We start from the raw sequence: 22,814 nt of genomic DNA on the forward strand, positions 1-22,814 counted from the left end.
GGCTTGTATTCTTGTCCATGTTCCAAAAAAATAATTTGCTGGGAAGTGCTTTACCTGATTTATCTATAATAGAAAAATTACTGAGCACTACAGGCACTTTTGCAAGTCATCTAAATAGATATTTGTGTGATATCAGTAGAATTTTGGCATGGTTCTGGAAAAGGAATTTCAGCCAAAGAGTCTAAATTTTACTTCTTGAAGGAGACTGGGCAGAAAAAAAAATAAGTGAAGTTGAAAAATTATTATTTTAAAACAGTTAGTAATTGATGATTAATGCCAAGAGTTTGCTTTTCTCATGTGCATAAATACTTTATTTCAGCTTTGGAAAGCAGGCTTATCAAAACACAGTATTTGTAAAACACAGATTCTCACATGATGCAGCCATGCAAGCTACCAAGAAACTTTTCTCCTTTGGTGATAAGAATTTTGGTTTTCATACATCAAAGTTACTTTTATCCTTCCTTTAAATCACACAGATAACATTTCCAAAAATCACGGTGACCCACCACAATCCAACAAACATATAACCATTAAACATTGCATTAAGTCTTTTAAGAACCACATTACTACAGCTGCAGTCCTACTACTGCATATAGTAAACTTTCAAAAGGGAGCAACAGAGCCAGCCCTCCAGTGAATGTTGTTAAGTTGAATAAATTTAACTGAGAGCAGCCATAGGAATTTCCCTTGAAGGCTACCGAGTTACATGTTATGACAGTAATAATGCATATGTAAATTAGTAGCCAAGCCTATAATTCCTAGAGCCATAAAATAGCAATCTAAGACCTCTTAAAAGTCCTGGGAAATTTCATCATTCCAACCACATTTCTTTAAGATAATTTCTGTAGAAGTGATTCCCTTTGCTACAGTAATTTTAGGGTCTGTGCAGAATGTCAGACTGAAGGCCTCTCTTCCAACCTTAAAAATCTATAAACACTATAAAACACCCCAGACTGCCAAGTAACGGATGCTTAGGAAAGTGTCTGTGGCTGGAATTACCCTGCTGTGTTTCTTAGAGCATGATACGGTATGTTTGGTGGCACCAGGTCAACTCAACTTGTGATGTCCTTAAAATGTATTCAGTGTCTGTAACTCCTCTGCATCATTATGGAATTAATATTAGTCACAAAAAACAAGTGACTGCTTGTCACTGGTTTTGCATGAGAACCATATATGAGGAATGAAACACAACAGAAGGAATAATTACAAGGTCATGAGTAGAGCATGTTTCTCATAACTTATGCATTTATTGGCCTACGTGTTTCCATGAAATGCAGTTGTCTTGCTGAATCCATGGTGTAAAACAAAAAAGCTTCTATCCAACAAAACCCCAAAATCGGTCTTGGCCTTCCATACCATTCTTCTTCTCTGGAAACCACATCACTCAATAAACCTGTCCAATGGAGGTGGGTACTGACCTTTTTTTTTACCTTTATTTCTTTTTTTAACAAGTTCACATAGAGATGTGTTTCAGAATAATGTCAACCCAGCTGGAAAGTAAAAGTGAATCTTCTTCACCCAGAAATTACTGAGTTCAGTGACTTTTATTGGTTTTGGATTACACCCACATTCAAGGAGCAGAAGGATATCATTATGTGGTCCAGATTTTCAGAAGCTCACCTCTCATTAAAAATTAAAACAGCAACCAAGTTTTCAAAATAGTTTAGCACCTTAGCTACTGAGCTGCTTAATTAGCCTGACCAGAACTGTCACAATGGGAGCTTATGGGCACAGAACAGATTTGAAAACCAGCCTTTAAATTCTGATCATATGTCAGTATACTTCCCTGAACATTTATTGTCATGAATAACCTATGCTTCTCTATGCTTCTCTAAAGCAATACATTTGCTCTCACACTTGCTTGAAAAATCAGCAAATATTGCTGCTCCCTTCAGTAACTGTAAAGAAAACAGGAGCGTACTTTGTATTTGAGTATAATATTTTAGTATCAGATTCATAATCCAATAGCATTTTTCCAATTTCAATGGTCCAGAATTGGACCGTTCTTTATTTCCATGTGCAGTTTTTCAATGATATACAAATGACACTTTAAACTCTTCCAGTCATTTTGCAGGTAACACCATTATATCTATTTTATTTTGTTGTTTTGCTTGTACAGAGTATTGACATGCATGTATGTATAAAATGCATATGAGCACCAGGAAGTAATTACTAATTTTGTTTAATTGGCAATTATGACTAGACCTTGCTTCCTGGCATGAGAACGCAAATTGGTTTCAGAAATAAGCTGAATCATTTAGTTCAGGTAGGATAGTAATCCAGATATGAAACATTTTCAAAGGAAAGGAAATTTTGGTTTCATGCTGACAGTCTGATGGAGCTGGAAGAAAGGATTTTTGTGTTAGATAGGATTTAAACACTGAAACCATGTTGACTGATGTAAAAATTATTTACCATCTTGAAAGCATTAAGTAGAATGTCATTTATCCAGAAAAGGTCTCGTATCCTACTGCAAAATGCCAGTAATTCCCAATGAATCCAGACTTAGCCTTTCAAAGAGAACAGTGACAGAAGTGATACAGAATTATTATATCCAGGAAGACTTAAGTGTAAAAGTGAATGCTAATACCTGTGTAGACCTGCTGGTGAGCAGCAGTGTGAGCAGATAATCAGGGCAGAAACACTTGAGACTACAAACAATCTAATCTATATCTTAAGCCAAAATGGCTCACAGGGCTAGAGAGGTTAAAGCACTCTAGTTTCTACAGGCAAAAATGCAGAAGAGAGTGATAGGACAAATATCACATTTAGCCATCTTTTGCTTATTAAACTGATGAGTCACACTTCAACTCAGGCTTCAAAATGAGCCAAGAATAAAATTAAAATGCACAAAAAAAATGATCCACAGCTGAACTCCTTCATGGCTTTGCCTTGACACCCTGGAAGGCTTTGTTGTATCAATTAATGTACCACTTTGTAAAAAAAAGACCTTGCAGATATAGACAGATGTTCATGCATCGAAAGTAATTTCACTGATGGTTTACATTTGCTGCCAAAGTTAAATTCCATTACAGTTAAATTTTTATGCATTGAATATTTTTCTATTCATTATTATTTTCCTGTAGCATTTTTGCTTTAGTTTGCATCAGCAGAGAATCCTGCATAGTGTTTGCATATCTAGTAAATATAAAATCTAAGCAACAGACTGAGTTTCAGGCTTTCATTCAACACAGTTCAACAGAAGCATGTGCTTAATCTCAGAAAATAGCTATCCAGCTTCCTTTTGTCATGTAGTCTATGTCTTGAGCCTTAGAAGATGGAGATGCTCATTGCTACCATGTGCTTCTGAAAGTAAAATCAGCCCCAGAATTATTTTATTTATTGATCAGCATTAATCTAGAACCACTATTGTTCCGAGTTATGAGATTATAGTTTAAAGAGAGCAGGACTCCCTGTGTACATGGTGCAGCATCCCACCCTTCCACATGTGCCATGCCCAGGATTCTGTGCATAGTGAAGGCCACCCTTCCTGGAAAGTCTCTTGGGCAGAAGCATCCACATGAGCAGACAAGAAGGGCGTCATCTCTTCACAAGAAGTAGCTCATCAATATCTACAGAAGGTGATTCATTTGCATAAATGTAATGCCCAGAATTCCTCCTGTGAGCAATTGAGGAGTAACTCTACCAATACACAGTATTCATTGCAGACTAGCAATGATTTTCAAGTCAGTAAGTTTGACTGGCTAAGAGTACAACTAAGACACATATTCCAGATGATGAAGGTCTGAAAACTTGGTTGGTCCCCTCCACAAAATCAGTACCTATTATCTCTCAGTCAAGTTGTTGCTTTAGTGGTTACTTGCACAACATCTGTCTCCTGGACTCTACAATCAACAAGGAACAGCAACCTAAAAATGTATAAACCATTTAGGTACTTTTTGGTACAAACCCAACAATTATCTCAAACACGCTAAAAAGCCAATCCTAATCTAGCCATGGTTAGTTTATCTAAGCCTCTGGCTCAGAGATGCAGCTGCTCTGAGGACAATACTCCTTAGTTTCACAAGTGGTGTGTATTCCCCAAACAATGACATTCTCTCAGGGAAACAGACTAATCTTTCAACACAGAATTTATATACAGTCTCAAAAAGCAGAAGTCTTCCTTGTCACCCCAAGTTGTGACATACGAATAAAAACAGGGATATATAAAACAATGATCCAGCAATTACGATTTATACTCAAAGTGAACATACCCCAAATGAAATGGTCCCAGTGTGTCTTCTTCAGGTCTTCAGACAACTTTCCAGACTCTCAAACTTCTCATACAAAGCAAGATTTCCTAAAACCAATAAATTAAAAGGAAGCAAATTGTCAAAGCAGCAAACTCATAATTTGCAAACACATCTCCTCATATACCACAGTAAAAGCAACCCACACAAAATCATTGACATTATAGATCTTACACATGCATCCCACAATTGGATTTTTTTCTTCTTGCATCAAATACCCTTATGGAAACTCTCCAAATAAAATCAAACAATCCTTAAGCAACAAAATGAGCTCTCACAAACACAGTCACAGCAAGCAAACTCCCCCACCCTCAAAAAAGTAACCAAGCCACCTCCAGTCTCTCAGTGCTGATCCTCAGGAGAAACCCACAGAACACAGAAGCCTGTCTTCTAAAGACAGTCTTTCCAGCTGAATGTCATTAGACTGTGAAAAATGTTCCTCTATGGCCCATTATGGTTTTCCCCAAACCTTTGTACTGTTCCGAAGATGCTGTTACTATCTTTGCTCCAGAGATTCTCTTAACTTGTCATCTCTCCTTTTTCTAATTTTATAGTGTATTTGCAAATATTCTCAACCTTTAATAAGCTTGATGTTTGCTTTGTCCATGTCAGATCTGCTTGTGTCGCTAAAAGCTTTTGTTTGCTCTTTTTCCATTAAAAAATATTACCTTTACCTTGTCTCCCTAATAGCTTCACTTCTGCTTCATATAGCTAAAAAGTAATTACTGTCCCTCACTTTTTGCAATGTAACCTCCTATGTTTTGGCAGAATTTCCCTCTGTAGTGGGACTTCAGAGGCACTCTTCAGAAGCAGGACTTTAAAGCTTTCTTGCTGCAGGCTCCAGAAGAGGTCACTCACAATATCTGTCTGTACCTTAATAGCATTTTCAGTTAATCCATTAATGACTGACATGATTAAATTTTTTTAGCACAGACCAATGATAATCTGATTCCATTTACGACCCACATTTCACCAAGTAAAGCAGCACCTTTTTCTCCTGACTTGTTAGAGTGAATCTACAGAAGTGAAGTCTTTAAATGGTGCCATAATTCCGTAAATCTGAAGACAAGCTCAAATTGCTAGCAACATCAGCTAACACAAACACATTAAACCTTGTCCAGTTCAGACGATCTGGACTTTGATAAACTTGCAGAAACTCATGTGTGACATTACATGTACTATCCATGCTCGTAAAGAAAAAACAATCTAAGAGTTTACGATTGACTGTATGGACACTGTAATCACAGGCCAATGAATTTACTCCTGCATTTATCTTATCTGAGAAAAAGTAAGGAGAACTCACAAAGCCCTACACTTCCCATCCACTGGGGAAGCCAGATTTATCTTCTAATTGGACACAAGATGGCAGAGCTTCCCAATGGAACTAGCACAGCTCTTTGAAAGTTTTGGTTATGCCTCCTTTCCAATTTTAAAGGTTTGTCATCCACCCCTGCAATGACTCATGGGAACGTAAGTGTCTTCTAGTGACTTACTGTGAAATCAGGTTTTTGCTGCCACCTCTGAGCATCTAAGCTAAAGCAAATTGTATTATAAGCCAATTTCTCACCCATTCCGACCTGATATCAGTGTTGCTTCCATCAACCCAACCAGCTGACAATTTAGTTGGATAAAATGCAGCAGGAAAAGAGGGATTTTTCTTGTGTTTAATATTATCTTTTATTTTTTTCCCCCAAAATAGTTCAATCCACCTCTTAGATTTCTTAATAAAAGTCCCTGTTTCATTTAATTGAAGTATACAATACAATTTCTTTGGTTGCAATGATACACAATTTCTTTGAAGCAGCAAAATGTGGGATCCAGGTGATCAAGATTTCTTAATGACCTGCTAAAAAGAGTGACATCTTTTCTCATGAGCAGTTTGCTCCACTTAGAAACACCACTATGTAAAACAATGGGAGGCTTACTAATGTAGAACATTGTGAGAATGAAATATTACTATATCAGCCAAAGTATGTGTGACAAAAGAGGTTGAATGATTCACTCTACAAAAATCACATGATGACAGTAATTTTACTTTAAGATGAACAAATTGGCTCCATTCTCTCAAATATTTAATACTCATTATTTCAGATGTATCATATTGTAACTTAATACATTTTAATATTAATTCTTTTGATTCTGAAAGACATTTTCCAAAAAGCATAAGATGCCCCTGATTATTTTGCAAACTTAGCATTAGACATCATCAGGGGTAGAGTTACAGATCACATGTCATTGCAGATCTTTTTCAGGCAGAGGATGAAAAATTGATTACCGGAAGGAAAAGTATATTGCATAGGCAAATTTCCAAGATCATGTTCATGAAATTCATCACTGAAAAAATTTGTTACTCAGAGTCGAATGAGATCAAAATAAAAATTTTAATTAAAGTTCATCAGACATTTCAAGCTAAAAAAAACAGTGATGCTGTAAGAGAAAAATCTATTAACAGGTACAAGAATGATACAGAAGACAATATTATTTCTTGATTCTTAAATTGGAATTCTCTACATGAAAATGATAGTATGTGCAGCCTATTTTTACCAGGGAGCATAAACATTGTAAGGAACTAATTACATAGAAGAAAAAAAAAAAGAAACTCTTCCTATACCATATATATATATATATTTAATACTAATCAATGGAAATACTTCACCACTCTTAAGAAGTTAAAAGATGACTCACTCATCAATATTTATCTGAAGTTAGACCAGACGAAGAATGTCATTCACTATGACAAAGCAATTTAGACAAAAAGGTGAACATTTTTATTCCCTTTAGTAACCTGCATTTTCTTGTTCCTTACTTTTAATTTAGCTTGTTATTTCAGCTATCAAAGTTTAAAAAAAGAATCTTACTTTGTTTTGACCTGGTCTATGAGAGCAGGGTATCAATAGATAATGACAACATGAATGTGAAGAACCATTGTGTAATTCAGATAATTTGGTTTTGAGACCTTGGTACTGAGATTGGGAAATTGGGATGCTAATTCAATCCCTCACAGAATCCTTTCAACAAGGTGTGTGGATCAGCTACTCTAATGCCTTTCTTGTTTGATACAAGGAGGATTTAATCACAGTAAAAAATAGTTGGCTGTTTCTGACTGTGAATGACAGTATCTTAGTGATCACCTCCTCCTGGTCAGTGACAGGAACCAAACTCGGAGAATAAACAAACAAAAAAGTGTTATAAATTTGTTTCCTTCTAACAAGTTCAATGACTAGGTTCAATTCACCAGTGTGAACTGCACATTTACATGCATTTCATTATTCCCTAATGTTCTGCTAGCCTCAGGTTGTCTTTCTTTTTTCTTTTTTCTTTTTTCTTTTTTTCTTTTTTCTTTTTCTTTTTTTTTTCTTTGGTGAGAAAAACATTTTAACCCAAAAATTTTAACTACATTAAGCACAAACTGAGTTAACTTTGCAGCAAATGCTATGCTGCAAAGCTTCAAACCCATAGTTGTCTAACCTAGAAACAGGATTTTCTGGTACGAGGAAGGAAGTAGGTCTGTGGCTTTCCAGGAGCAATTACATCGAGTCTAATATTAATAAAATTAAGGTCATTACAGGATTAAATTAAGTAAGTGTTTTTTCAGTTTTCCTTGGCATGACTGAATTTGATAGCAGACTTTTCATCATGATTTCTCTGGCATACAGGTCTGTCCAGAAACATCCTCAAAGAATAAATATACATGAAACAGCCTAGGCAGAGATTTTTAATACTTCACAGACCAAGTTATAGTTGTTTTGTAAGTTAATTCCCTTCATATATCCAGTACATTCTATGGGAAATGAACTATTTCTCTGATTTAGCTGCAATAAAAGAAAAAACAGTGAATCTTGGAAGCTCCATATCAACAAACAGAAAAAGCTAATATATAGAATTGACATATTAAAAGATGTCTAACGTATCGGTCAGAGTTTATACTAATCAGATTTCTTCACTTGGAAGAAAAAAAAAAACAGTAATTGCATAAATTTTAGAATCCTGGGCCTATAAAGGAAAAGGTCTGGTGAATAGAGAAGCATGTTATTTTATTGGTGGGTTTAAGACACAAATAAGAACCTAAAGTGAGTTTCCTTTCTCAAAAAGCTCATTTCATGAACTCCACAGTGCAGTCCATGTAACAGCAAACTTTAGAAGTGGAGTCTGTGGTCCTCTAGAAAGGCAGCCATGTTGAGGGTACAACTGGTGAAAGTGATAGAAAATAGGTCTAAATCACAGACTACTTGAACAGAGGTTCAAAAACTAGAACTTAATGTTCAAAATAGCTGGATAGACACTTCTTCACTGTCCAAGCAAATTAAATCTGAAAGCAGCAGAAATGCTGATACCCAGACATGATATTTTTCTGAGAAATCTCTATACTCCTTAAATGGTATATGGAATATACAATTTGTATGCTATCTGGAATGCTAATATTTCTCAGAAAATCTAAAGCCTTGCCTCTCTGGTACTGAGATATTTCATTTCAAGCAGCATTTGCTTTGTCTTTCTGATCCACATATTTTTAGCTTCAGTTATGCTGGGTTTTGAAATTGCATTAGATTGCATAGCAGTTCCCAGAGAGGGTTTTCTGTCAGAACCCCAGGATAAATGAAAATGTGGCCCTTCTATTAAAGTATCCTCATAAATGAAGGAGACAAAATAAATCTCATTGTACCAATAAATAAATAAAGAAATATGAAACCCATCCCGTAAAAGATAATATATAAATTCACTGTTACATTACATCGAAGACTGCCTAGAGAAATTCCATTGCAAGAGTTCAACATGAAGGACATAGAGAACAAGCTTTTTATTAGAAGGTTTCTACAATACTTCTTGAATGAAAACATGAGTGGACCACAGAAACATTTTTTTCTTCATTCACAATGTTAATGTTCAGTGTCTGAACCCTGAGGTAGTAATAAGTATCACTTCAGAAAAAATCAGGTTTGCAGTGGTCTTTATGAAGTATATCATAACCTCTTAGTTTAATGTCTGCCTCTCAATAATTCTGTATTTGTATTCTTCATTGGTCTTTATTCTTCTAGACCACAAAGTCTCTGCCCTAATATTAATGGAAACCTTATGTGCTTGAGAGCTTGGTTGTATGTGCTGGGTGAAGTATTCTCACAGTCTTTTGCAGCCTGCAGGGATCATCATTTCTGTTAAGTTCTGTAAGTCATCAAGACTATTTTTTGTTCTCTGAATCAATACACAATGAAAATCACCCTCTTCAAATTGTATTCTTTCTAAATACAGAACTAAAATTTCCAGAGTTATAATTCACTCAAGAACTTGATCTCCTACTCCTGTGATGATATCACTTGCTTCCCCTCCAGAACACACACTTTTAGGAGGAAACTTGCCTGGATAGTGCACAATTTAATTTATTAATTTCCAGAGGCAAAGGTGCTTGTTATTTGGAGAAAGAGACACAATAAAAGTAGAAGAGTTTGGCTTACTCCTTTGGATGAAAAAATAATACTACTGAATAGTTTATTTTGACTGATATGATGACCACAACCACATTAAGAAACCTGCTAAGTGATACTGCATACATTAAACTGCTGTTAGCAGTGGTTTAAATCTAAGCCAAAAACAATCATGACAGTAGCTCTATTGTTAGATTCCTTTGTTAGGAGAGTTTGCACTAAACTGTCTATCATAATTTCAGGAATGAGTGTAAACACTTTTTCTCCAATCTGCCCATAAAAATGTCATTCACTTGCACAATTACTGGCCTCTAAATTAAGGTGGTTTAGTATAATACCAAAGTGAAATATAAAACATGGGCCACCAGGAGTATCTATGTGAGACTAAATGTGAGTGGTAATTGGAGAGTGATTGCACAGCTGCTGAATAGGGCTCCTTGTTTCACTGAAATGTAAATATCATGTAGAATGTTGATTACATTACAATTACAAAAAGAGGACAAGTGATAATCTTAGCATTTGGCTTTCAGTGTTTATTTGAAAGACTTCGTTTTCCCACTGGAAATTGTAAGATGCTTCAGTGTGCATAGGAACATATTCTGTAGATGACAAATGACTGAAGCAGTGTAAGGATTTCCATCACAGCTACCTGTACATTTACACATGCACACACACATACAAACACACACATGAACACTCACACACAAGTTCTACATTCATTAGCAGTAGAGATGACAATAACAATCCTTTTGAATTTATCAGTAAAGCTAACAAAGTATCCCATGACATGACTGGGAAGGCTATGTTCAAAGAATTCTTTCCTCTCTAACAAGAGAATTTTTTTTTTTTCATATTTTCCCAGAGTCTGGTAGTGTTGAAACCCATTCAAGGGCACTAGAGAAAACAGGTAGGAAATCAATTTGGTGGAATAGATGCATCTAAATGACATCTAGATCACTGCTTTTCATCACCTCATCTTACCTCTACCACTGTGAAACAATTCACATAGCTGAATTACTAATGAAAAATAATCTGTAAAGACCAGTGTCTGTATATGCCTCTGAGAAATGCAATGCAGATAGGGCTAAGAGATGTGTTGTTGCCTACCTTTAAAACATATGCATAATACTCGAACAACTTGATTTGGGTGTCTTTTACTATATGCGGAGTTTCTGAAAGCAAGTTCATACACTATTTATGAGTATATAGCAGTTATTTATGCAGCAGAAAGGCAAGACTAAAATGATATAAGGCTAAGCATCAATTTCTTCAACACCCTGAAAAAGGCACTTGAGGAAGGCTTGCCAGTGACTGATGGCTGACGAGTCAGCAGGGAAGCGTTGGCTTCCATCACTCATTGGAATGGGCTGATCTTCAAAACCTGAGCTAACCCTCCAACTCTGCTTTTTTTTTTTCCTCATGATGTTATACCTTTTCCTCACTCTGCTTTTTCCGGAGTTTCTGGCTTACTAGTACTAGCTCAGTAATCACTTCTGTCTTTGTTTTTTGTTTCCTTCTCTCACATGGCTTTAGCTTATGAATTCACTTGTAGCTCAACGACATTTTGTTCTTCAGGAATGCTGAGTCAAAGTCACCTAGATGGGCTTCACCAGACTGGGCCTTGCTCATGGACAGCTGAAACCCTGGGCTGGCAGGTGCAAAATGGAGTAGCCAGGCTTTGGTTAATACCCGTGTTTGTTCTGGTGCTGATGTAACAGCTTCAAGGAATTCACACAGCTGAAAATTACTAGCACAAGTACTGCATATTCACCTACACACTTTTGTTACAGGGGTAAGATCTTTGGAAGCTCCCGGGTAGGTACTTTTGTATATCTACCGTGCTTCAGGTGTAGAGAAGACTGGAAAACTACCAACTGTGGAAAGTTATAATATGATCAATGCCTACCTGCAGAAATGAAAATGTGATATGACTCCTATGAAGACTCTTAGTCTGTTAGAATCAGGTGTCTAAAAATCTATTCTACTGTAACAGTGCACAAGGTAGATACAAGGTTAATATGCAGTACAAAGCTTACATCTATATTAGACGTATTGATTAAATGTATAAACAATGGGTTACATGATGCACTTGTTTTTCATTTCTGCACTGCAGCAAAGGTTAACTTGTAGTTACCAGAAAGACAGGAAAGGAAAGTATGCTGGTTCAATGAATCACTTAAAGGATAAAAATATGTTCTTAAAAAACTACATATGGTTTTCAGATGACAGAAATGTCCAGGAAAAAGACTTAATGGTATAAGTGAGACAGCACCAGCTGCATCAGAGCCCTGTAGCTAGAAAGTAACATTTGGATCAGCATAATTTATAAAGAAAAAAATGGCATGAACATTTGACGGACTTTCTGGTGCTGTAAACAAGGATATAGAGCACTACTGAAATATATGTGCATTAATTTGCCCTGGAATACTATATTGTGGGTAGGAAGGGATTCTGAAATGAGGATTATGATAATTACAGAATTTTTGTTTGACACAATGTACACTGTACTTTGTTTCAGTTTTTCCATTGCTACTAACCTCAACTAGATTCTAGAGAATGGCTTTCTGAAAGTGAGGCATTGACTGCCATTGAAGGGCTTATTTCTTAGGAGTCACTTCTACAGGCATAATGTGCTCAAGCAGAATCAAGGTGGATTCATTTGGGATTCAAATATTTCATCTTTCTAAAATGGATGTACACTACCAACAGACTTGGTAAACTGCCATAACTCAAGAGACTTCTACAGGAGGGGGATAGCTCTGCAGAGTTCCATGGTCCTATTGTGCAAAGGGACCCATGCAAACAACATGTATGTTAGAATAGCCAAATACAAAATCAAATATCCACGAGCAAGACTTAACATACTGTTGCATGAGCAGATGCAGCATTTGAGAAAAAAAGAAAAAGATTTAGATCTGAAGGATCTATGTCTCCAGTGCCTGAGAGACCTAATGCAACTGTTGGACATGGGAAGACAAAACAGCTGAGAAGCTAAAGGTACCTATGCTGCATTTCTGCAGCATATGGCACTGCTGAAGCCATTGCTGGAAGACTGCTTTCTGTTAAACTATCAGCACTGCAGAAAGGATATTAGAAAGGTAAAAGAGGTTTTCAAGACAGATACAAGGATTATTTGAGGACTGGATAATTTGCTTACCAGTTCCATTCCCTTTTACCTATATGCAAAGAGGCAATAAGATGCAGCTGCTAGAAGTTAAAGTCAAGCAAATCTAAGTTAGAAACAGAGGTGATTATCAATTGGCATAACTTCTCCAGCAACACAGTCATTCATCTGACGTATGAATCTTGAAATAGCATTTAGATTCACTCCACCTACTACCTCAATAACTGAAGTACCTAATTTAGGAGTTTTATAGTAAGTACAGAGGAATAATCATCTTCAAGGGGCTATTGAAATGTGAGAAAGCCTGAATCACTGAAGGTTTTTCTTGATTTATCATAAATTCCTAAATTGAGAACCTTAGATGCTTAAAGTTCAGTGAGAGAAATCTGGGTTTCACTCTCCCAAGCTAACTTGCACAACTAACTGAATATAGTAAAGAAGAAATTAAATGCAAAACTAGGGGAAAATCAGGAAGCAAATGGGTATGAAGGGAAATCAGACAGAAAGGGGCAAGAAATAAATTTTTAAAAAACAAACAGACACCACCACCTCATCAAAAAACTTGTATCAGGGAAAATTATACCAGTGATTGCTCTTGAGAGTCAGTGGACCCTGGAATGGAAAGCTATTCAGTGGATACAATAATGGATATTTAGGTAAATAAGTTACCTGAAATGCATCATTTAATAAAAAGCAGTAGAGATGATTACTTTTCTGCAGATAAGTGAAAACCAATTTTTGCTATCTTTGCACTAAAGATGGCCTATAAGATGCCAATTGATTTCAATGGGAGTGAGTAATAATAGAGTAAATGACTGCTCATTTTAAATAAGGCTGTCAAAATAAGGTCCTGAACAAGTTAAAAGATCAGATAAATGATAGAAGCCAGGGTCTGGGGCAGAAAATACAGCCTGGGGATCAGGGGAGGAAAAAAAACATGTTAAAGAAAATGAAATGCTAGCAAAGAAAATGTAGTCTTGCAAAACTCTTGCTGATGCTGAACTTCTACACAATAACAAAGTTGATGTTATTTTTGCCTCATAAAGGTAGAAGCAAAATGGAAGTAGGATCTATTTAGAGTGCATTCATAGATGTTCTGCACATCAGTCTCTTTAGCACAAATTTGAATGCCTAAAGCTAACAATTCCTCCAGCATTGATATTCTGTCACTGGAGACGTGGTCTGTCAAAAGCAAAATAAAAACCTCATTTCTCACCAACTACAGGAATTAAGTAGACAACCAAATCTAATGGACATGACAATAAATTAAGATATCAGAAATCTAAAAGAAAGATCAAGAAACACACATACTGCACTGCACAGCCACAAGAAAAAAATAGACAGAAGGGAGATCACATGCTTACAGTGCTAGAAGACAGACAAATTCTTCCAAGAGAGATAAAGCATGTTGTAAACCCCTGGCCATTTCAATTATGTAAATCCTTGAAAATAAACAGCTTTCAGAAGGTATTTATCTAGCTGTGGAGGTGACAGTAATGGTGGATAGCAATGATGAGTGACAGACTTTTGTATTTCATCAACATTTCATCTCCAGCCTTAAAGACAGGCTCATCTGACCTGAAAAGTAATTAAGGGTTTCTGCACTACTAAGTATATACCTATTTGCTTGACTGTGAGGATGATGCCATGTATGTAAATTCAAATACAAAATTGATAAAACCAGATGGCATATAATCAATATTTCTATCAGCATAGTTACCTTAGTAGAATTTGCTAAGTGTGGTGTGTGTGGTGTGTTGACCCTGGCTGGATGCCAGGTGCCCACCAAAGGTGCTCTATCACTCCCCTTCCTCAACTGGACAGGGGAGAGAAAATATAACAAAAAGCTCGTGGGTTGAGATAAGGACAGGGAGAGATCACTCACCAATTACCGTCACAGGCAAAACAGACTCGACTTGGGGAAATTAGTTTCATTTATTACAAATCAAATCAGAGTACAATAATGAGAAACAAACCCAAATCTTAAAAACACCATCCCCCCACCCCTCTCTTCCTATTGGGCTTAACTTTACTCCCAATTTCTCTACCTCCTCTCCTGTAGCAGCACTGGGGGAAGGGGAATGGGGGTTCAGGTCAGTTCATCACACGTTGTCTCTGCCACTCCTTCCTCCTTAGGGGCAGCACTCCGCAGTCTTCCTTTGCTCCAGCATGGGGTCCCTCCCACGGGAGACAGTCCTCCATGAACTTCTCCAACGTGGGTCCTTCCCACGGGCTGCAGTTCTTCACGAACAGGTAGCCCCTCGCTACCAAAACCTTGCCATGCAAATCCAATTCACTGAGAGCTAGATGCTACATACCATCTCCAAAAAGTTGCACTTGAAAGACATTGTACAGATTTAGCTGATACCATACTTCAGAATGTATTATATCCACGTACACTACTGCAAAATGTTCCATGGTAGCCTGAACTGTCTATGTGACTGACTTTTTCTCCCTGTTTGTTCTCACAGCAGTGTTATGGGCTGTTACAGGGACTGACTGCCCATCTTATATCAAGTAAGAAACAATTAGGTTTGCATAACCACAGAGACAAATTTTGAAATGTCATGACAAACGTACACAATCTATCTCATGCACAGTTCTTACAATGTGTTCACTTGTGATGCACAGCTGCAGATTCAGCTAACTGCCTCTACAGTCATGGGAGAATGTTTGATTATACACCGCACCTCCCTTGCTGCTACCTGTACTGACCTGCAAACAGCTGGAATGCTACCCTGAATTTAGGGAAATCTGCACACTCTCGATCTGTGTTTGTCTTGGTTTCTCACACTGCCAGTCTGTTGCAGAGTACCGGTAAATGCAATGAACTTCCCTAACATACTGTAGGACTTATAATGAAATTTTGTGTCATGCTCTACTAAATGCAAAAATATTGGCCTTTTTGAAAATCCACTCTAAAAAGTGCTCCTGGTTTTAGGATTTAGCTGATAACATACATAAGAGTCTCACTCCTAGGAACTGTTCCCTGTGCTTTCTTCTTTTTTCTGGTGCAGTTTGTTTAAGAAGTTGATGTCGCCTTTCCCTGACTTGTCCTTAACATTGATTTGTTCAGATCACTGCAAATCTGCCACTGCTATTGTGTATCAGCCACTTCCTACATTTCCAATTTCTCCATAGAGGGTTTTCATATGGCAGCAAAATTTCAAACAAGATTTTTTTTCTCAACTGCAGTTTCAGAAAGATGCTGTGTCATTCAAAACCTTAGAAAACTATATTCATAAGAATAAAGTTTTAGTTGTGGAGTATAGCAAAGAAAAAAATTACACTGTCTAAATATTGCAGTGTTAATATGTGTATTCTGTCTGGGCACATTCTCATTAGTGCATGAAAAAATAGAATAAATATAAATATTTTAGCAAATATTAACTACTTCTGGCAAAGTTAGAACAATAGTAGTAAGAAAGTGTCATGTGTGAAGCGTGCTAAGCGCTTATTCAACAAAGGCTAGGTTTCCACAGACCCAGTCCTGAATTAAGTTTCCAGACGAGTACACTTGTGACCCTGGAAGAGGGTGTCCCTAAGTCTTAAAACCCTACAAATGATTTAAAGTCAAAGAAGACCCTGCCTGGGAGAGCTTGAACTCACGCATGGGGTCAGAGGTAGAAGTTCCCACCAGCAAGGAAGCAAGTGCTAGTTTCTCTTAAACTACCTGTCATTAGCCTATGAATGCTCCTCCATTTTATTTATCAGCTGTTAATTTACTATTTTTTTGCTCATCTTCTGTGCATGAGTTACAATGGTGGAGGGGCAAAACTTAAATTTTTATCCATGGGAGCTGCAGGCTCCCCCCATGCTCCCTGCAGGCTCCTCTGGTGAGGCTCACCGCAAGTCCTGCCTTGGCAGCCAGGGCTGTCCATTCAAAACTGACAGAAATCCCCAATTCGTCTTAATTTAGAAACTAACCAAGGGCCATGTTGTACAATATTGATTTCCATGTAGTCAAAATGGGCATTCTGTGTCCTTGAAACTCTGTTCAGAATTGCAGGTGGAGAAAGGAGTGAGGAGCAGGAGCTGCACTGGCACTGGCAGGAGAGAGGGAGCACATCCATGCCCCTGCCCTCCCCAAAGTCAGTCACTCATCTTCAGTGAATATCTTGGTGTGCTTTCCCTAGGCAGCTGGTGAGAAAAGCAAAGATATTCAGGTCAAAATGAAATGGGGGGGGGGGGCAGTATTCTTTGTGTATAAATGTCACGGTTTAACCCCAGCCAGCAACTAAGCACCATGCAGCCGCTCACTCACTCCCCCCCCATCCAGTGGGATGGGGGAGAAAATCGGGAAAAGAAGTAAAACTCCTGGGTTGAGATAAGAACGGTTTAATAGAACAGAAAAGAAGAAACTAATAATGATAATGATAACACTAATAAAATGACAACAGTAGTAATAAGAGGATTGGAATGTACAAATGATGCGCAGTGCAATTGCTCACCACCCGCTGATCGACACCCAGCCAGTCCCGGAGCGGCGATCCCCACCCCCACTTCCCAGTTCCTATACTGGATGTGACGTCACATGGTATGGAATACACCGTTGGCCAGTTTGGGTCAGCTGCCCTGGCTGTGTCCTGTGCCAACTTCTTGTGCCCCTCCAGCTTTCTCGCCAGCTGGGCATGAGAAGCTGAAAAATCCTTGACTTTAGACTAAACACTACTTAGCAACAACTGAAAACATCAGTGTTATCAACATTCTTCTCATACCTAACTCAAAACATAGCACCATACCATCCACCAGGAAGACAGTCAACTCTATCCCAGCTGAAACCAGGACAATAAAAAAAGGGAGTCATGACCCCCCCTTAAAAAATTACTCTGTTCGTCTCAATAATGAAAGAATTGAGAAGAAAGATTCCAGTTAGCTAAAGACAGAGAAATTATATCAATCATAGCTGAGACTGGATGAGAAGCAATGGCCATGAAAGGTGATATTCAGCAACCTAGTAAAGAAACCCTCCAGTTAGTTTGTGCTTACAGTTAAATAATTTGAAGAAGGTATAAAGATGGTCAAATAATAAGCAAGCCAGTAAAATCACAACATAAAGTATGACATTAATTTGTAGAGTGCTGTAGTTATACCTCTGAGTATGTGAATTCAGATTTGCAATGTATATATCCATAAGACAACACAGCTGAGCATATTCATCAACATATGCACAGAGTCCTTCCCAGTCAGATGCACCCACTAGACTTCATTAATTTAAGAAGGCCTTGCTGAAATTATGCCATGTTCAGCAGGTTAGAAAGAAAAAAATAAATGTTCATATTTGTTTAATTGTTTGAGTGTAGGGTGTCAGTTAGTTTGCTGGTACAGATTTTCAGTCATAACAATTAACTCTCCAGGTAACTTTTTCTTTTATTTGTTTTAGAAGTTTATAATTTGGGGTTGGAAAATAAGCAATTTCATGCTTCAGGTATAACAATATATTGAGACTTCTTATCCTCTTCTCACACAGGGAAATGAGCTGTTATTATCAGACATGGTGCACCCAATATGCGCTCAAGGTCTACTCCTGCTAACTTGTAAGGAGAACTTCCCTGACGTCACTAGGTTTTGACTTCAAAACTCATAATTTATTCATTCTTGCTAAAGATGACTGATAATGTTAGGATGGATGGCAAATGTCTCAAAAGAAATTAATTTTTTGTAAACCGCAGCATTAGTTTACCCATATTTACCATATCTTTGATATGATACCACTGGCAATCTATATGAAAAGCAAAACCACAGACTTTGCCTGCCTACTCATAATGATTTGCTTTTCCAAAATTAACAGCATTTTAGCTCCTGGAACAATAAACTTGAAAGTCAGACTAGATGTATTTTCTATTTATAGTAATTACAATAGAATATTTTATGGAGAAAAGAAAAACAGCCATTTCTATCTACAACAAGGAAATAAAACTACTCTTCTTTGGGTACATTTTCCCTTGGCCACTGATGTTGTCTGAATCATGTTTCTTCCAAAATTTGAAATATCATTTTCCCTTCAAACTGTCAAAAATAATATGCATAAGAATAAATAGGTGTCAACAATGCACAATCCACCTGTTAGCTGACATCTGTGGCATCACATCATTGTATTACTTACTGTGAAAAAAGGCTATTTAGGCAATATCACACTCCCTGATACTACAAGTGAGGAAGAAATTAAAAAACAAAGCTCTTCATTTGTTCCTGTGTTTATACATATATGTGCGTGTGTATATAGTATGTATATACAAATATATAACTTGCTGCATGGATGGAAAGTGCAAAGGATTCCCCCACCACACACACCTTCCAAATTAAAAGAACATTTTATGAAACAAGGGTCTGTGGAATAAAGGAATTGTAGTAAGCATGGGGAGTCTGGTACAATGCATTGGATCAAGCGTAGCTGGCAGATTGCTGGAAGCACAAACAAACAAACAGTTGGTTATGCTGACATTCTTTCTCTAATGTGACTATTTTGTCTGCCTGTTTATATTTGGCTGTGTAATGCTCAGATCACAGCAATGACTGATCAGGAATATGTGTCCTCTGTAAGCATGAGCAAAAGTCTTAATTTCATGTTAATTTAGTCATGATTTAACATACTGGTTTGCACTACATTTCTAAAAAAGGGCTCCAAAGCTACAGTTGCAGTCTACTAGCTCACTACATGAAAAGCAAGTGCCTGCATTTTTCTTGCTTTCATGACTTTCATGACACATCACAAGTGACATGCCAAGGTGATGGGGACATTGTCGTTTTTTCCCTCACCATAATTATGTATGTAAAATACCAATCAAGTTGCTAGTTCTTGGATCTGTTGTCATTAACCATAAACCTAGAATTCAAACCCACTGTCAGCAATGAGAAAGGTAATAGTCACTGTCATGACTGCAGATCTTGTAACCTCTGTGTGCTCTTGTATACCACAGAAATCTGTTAGACTTGATATTATTGCTTCTTTCTCTCCTTCCTGCTTTTTTTTAGAACAACAGCAAGGGTTATGTATCAAAAGAGTATCTTCTATGTAACAGTCTTGTTTGAGATCATTCCTACATTAAAAAAAGGGATAGCTATACTACCAGTTCCATATACTGTGTATTTATTGTGGTAAGGTGTATTTAGTTGACAGATTTTTGCACAAATTTTGCTGAGTAAAACAAGTAATTCTGGCTTTTGCAGAGTCTGATACAACTTACTTTGAAGGGGAGCAGGCTATGATAGAAGATCTAATTCATCTCAGTCTCCATACTGCCACAGATCTGGCAATAAACCTAACAGCAGCAGTGAGTATGAGCCTAAAGAGACAAATTATACTAGTCAAGGCACCATGGGCTCAGTACCAACAATGCTTCTTCACTAAAAAAAAAAGGGGCGATCAAAAGTCAAGGAGCCAAGGAATATTCTATTATACTTTTCTATTTTACTATATCCTTTCCTTAGACCTTTTGGGGAAGCTGTCTTTGGACTGCCAGCTCAAAGTTTTTCTTCTCTTACTTTGACAGGTCTTAACCAATGTTTCCCATGGGGCCTTTCTCCCAGAACCATTTTTAGTTGTTTTTAAACTTAATCTTTGAAATTCCTCTTTTGGAGCTTATAGATTGATTTTGTTCCCATTTCCTATCTCCATTCAGGCTAGGTGATGAAATACTTAATTCCAACTTTAGGATATCCAGTGAACCAAGGTTCTTCACCTGAAACACAAACCTGTGGTGTACAGGCCATGCATTCCCTTCAGCCCAGCAGAATACTGGATCTACCTCCTCACCTTTCTCTCCTAAGACTATGGGCCTGACTCTGGCCATTTTCTTGGGATGACAATTCAGTTCGGCCTTCATTACTGGGAAGTCTTGATCTGCTTCTGGAAAGTGTTTTGTAAGTTAAAGTCAGAAGGCCTTGTAAAATCTTTGACCTAGCCAATGTGAGCTGTGGGCTTAGGCCAGGATCCAGACATGTTCCAAACTTTACTGACTTTAGCACAAACCTACAGGTGAAAAGTGTAGTAAAAATCTGAAGTGTTTTTCAGCCTCTTCTCTTATGATTGCGATTGACAACTGCCCCACTAAATAGTCAAATCTGTGCAAGACCATCATATGGGCCAGATTTTCCAAGCCATCAAGATCACTTTGGGCTATTTATGCTGTATGAAGTGAATTTGCAGAGCACTATGATGCATAGATTTAAAATTCAGAAAGATGCTGTAGTTTGAGTTCTGTGTAGTTGTGAACAAGATACTGCACTAAATAAACCTGCGGCCTAATCGAGCCTGGGGGCTCTTCTATCACTTTTTGTTGATTCAAGAAATCTAACATACAGAAGAATAACCCTCTCTTCACCTTTGTAGTTCTTGTAAATGTATACTCACTGTTCCCTTAAATCCATAGCTGGAAGAGAAGTAACAGCTAGGATATCACTAAACTGATGCTGTACAGTATGACAGGTTGAAGAGTATTTGGGGATAAAAAATAAAATTCCTTGTTAGCATTAGAAAAAAGTTGTGATCCTTTACTGCTATCACAGAAGTCATTAGCCTAGCCGTTTTACAAATATTTGCACTTTTTTTCCTCACAGTCATGCCAACTAACACAAGTTATATCACTAGCTTTACTGAGTGTTCAACATCTTCTATGGTCCCAGTAATGACTGTAGTAAAAAGTCACATTTCAGGGTGTAAATTAATCATCTGCATTTAGAAACTGAGAAAGAATCAATAAAGCACCTGGAGTACTGCCTGCTTTAAAAGATTTCTTTCTAAACATGCTTCAGCTCATTTTGGCTGGTTGTAATGAAAGCGTTCACTTAAAACTTGCAGCCTCTTTTTATCCCAGACCTTGCCAGGGCCCTGGGTGCCTTCCCCTCCCAAAGGGCGAGGGCTCAGGGCCGGCTAACCCCAAGGCCAGCTCCCTAGCTCCTCAGTGCTGACTCTGATCCAGACCCACTGTCTGGGCTTTCTGGCATGGCCTCCAAGCTGTCCCATCACTGCAGACTGGCTAGGCGGTGCACATCCCTGGGCTGTGCCTGATCCCAGTTGCTGTCTCCAGGCCTGACCCAACCCTGATGTGCTGCTCAGCATCCTGGCTCCTCCTTGCTGAGGTCAGGACTCCTGCCAGCCATATTACGTCTCCACGCTCCCTCCCGGCTTACCTGGAGGAGCAGCCAGTCCTCGCAGCACCCTGATGGTGCTGGCCTTCTCTCATCTTAAGAGGGTGACATGACTATAGAAAGCCTCCATGTAAGCCTATGGAAGTCAGGAGCTATGTTATAAAAATGGCAAGACTTCTTGAACAAATTAAGTGTCTGAAAGAGCGGTAGAGGACAGGGGATTAGTTTCTAATAAGATGGTTTGGGTTTAATCTGAATAAACACCTTTGGTTCACAAAATATTGTGAAGTGCAACAATTACCAGCATGTACCAGTGTTACATAAGGTGATAAAATAATAGAAATGATAAGGTTAATTATTAATGCACGTATCAACAATCCTTGAAGTCAGGAGGAGTTCAGTCAGTGAAATATCTGTAACTACCTCAGCTTTGTTCCTTTTTTCCTGGGAAGCTGAAAGAAAAGGTAGTGAACTCTCAGCATTGAAATGGGGCCTTTTTTGGTTTTGTTTTTGAAATGTTATTCTTCCTTTCAGTCAGTAGTATTCAAATGGATAAGAAGCACAATCCTTTCAATACCTCTATGATCTGTTGAAGTATTACAGTTCCCGTGCTAAAGGTGAAGCAGTGAAACACAGAAATCTACCTAAGACTCCATAGACCCTTGGGTCTATTGGTGATGTTACGAAATTTAGCCTAGTCTTGGAATCTGTCTCAATCTCCCTCTGAAGGAGTCCGTCTCTCTACAGTGATTAAAATTCCTGGTGCTTTGCTCGGAAGGACCTGAATTCCAGGTCACCCCAATGGAGCAGCGCGCTGTCACGTAGTCAGGTAACGCAATTTGTGTAGGGTTCTGTGGCCTGAGGAAACAGGCAAAAAGATGGGACAAGTTCATGCTGTGAAGCTGAACTAGAAGTCCAGTTTCACTCCTT

General features: G+C 37.9%; 1 long non-coding RNA gene across 1 annotated transcript in view; it reads right to left on the reverse strand.

Annotated features, from left to right (window-relative positions):
• Positions 1-283: 283 nt before the first annotated feature.
• LOC138684814 (uncharacterized) overlaps positions 284-22,814 on the reverse strand; it is a 46,837-nt gene continuing 24,306 nt past the window's right edge. Inside the window, exon 2 of the long non-coding RNA XR_011324106.1 lies at positions 284-4,300. This is a non-coding gene — a long non-coding RNA (uncharacterized lncRNA). The remainder of the gene's footprint in view (positions 4,301-22,814) is intronic.

Source organism: Haliaeetus albicilla, chromosome 3 (assembly GCF_947461875.1).
Source record: "Haliaeetus albicilla chromosome 3, bHalAlb1.1, whole genome shotgun sequence".
Taxonomy (NCBI): domain Eukaryota; kingdom Metazoa; phylum Chordata; class Aves; order Accipitriformes; family Accipitridae; genus Haliaeetus; species Haliaeetus albicilla.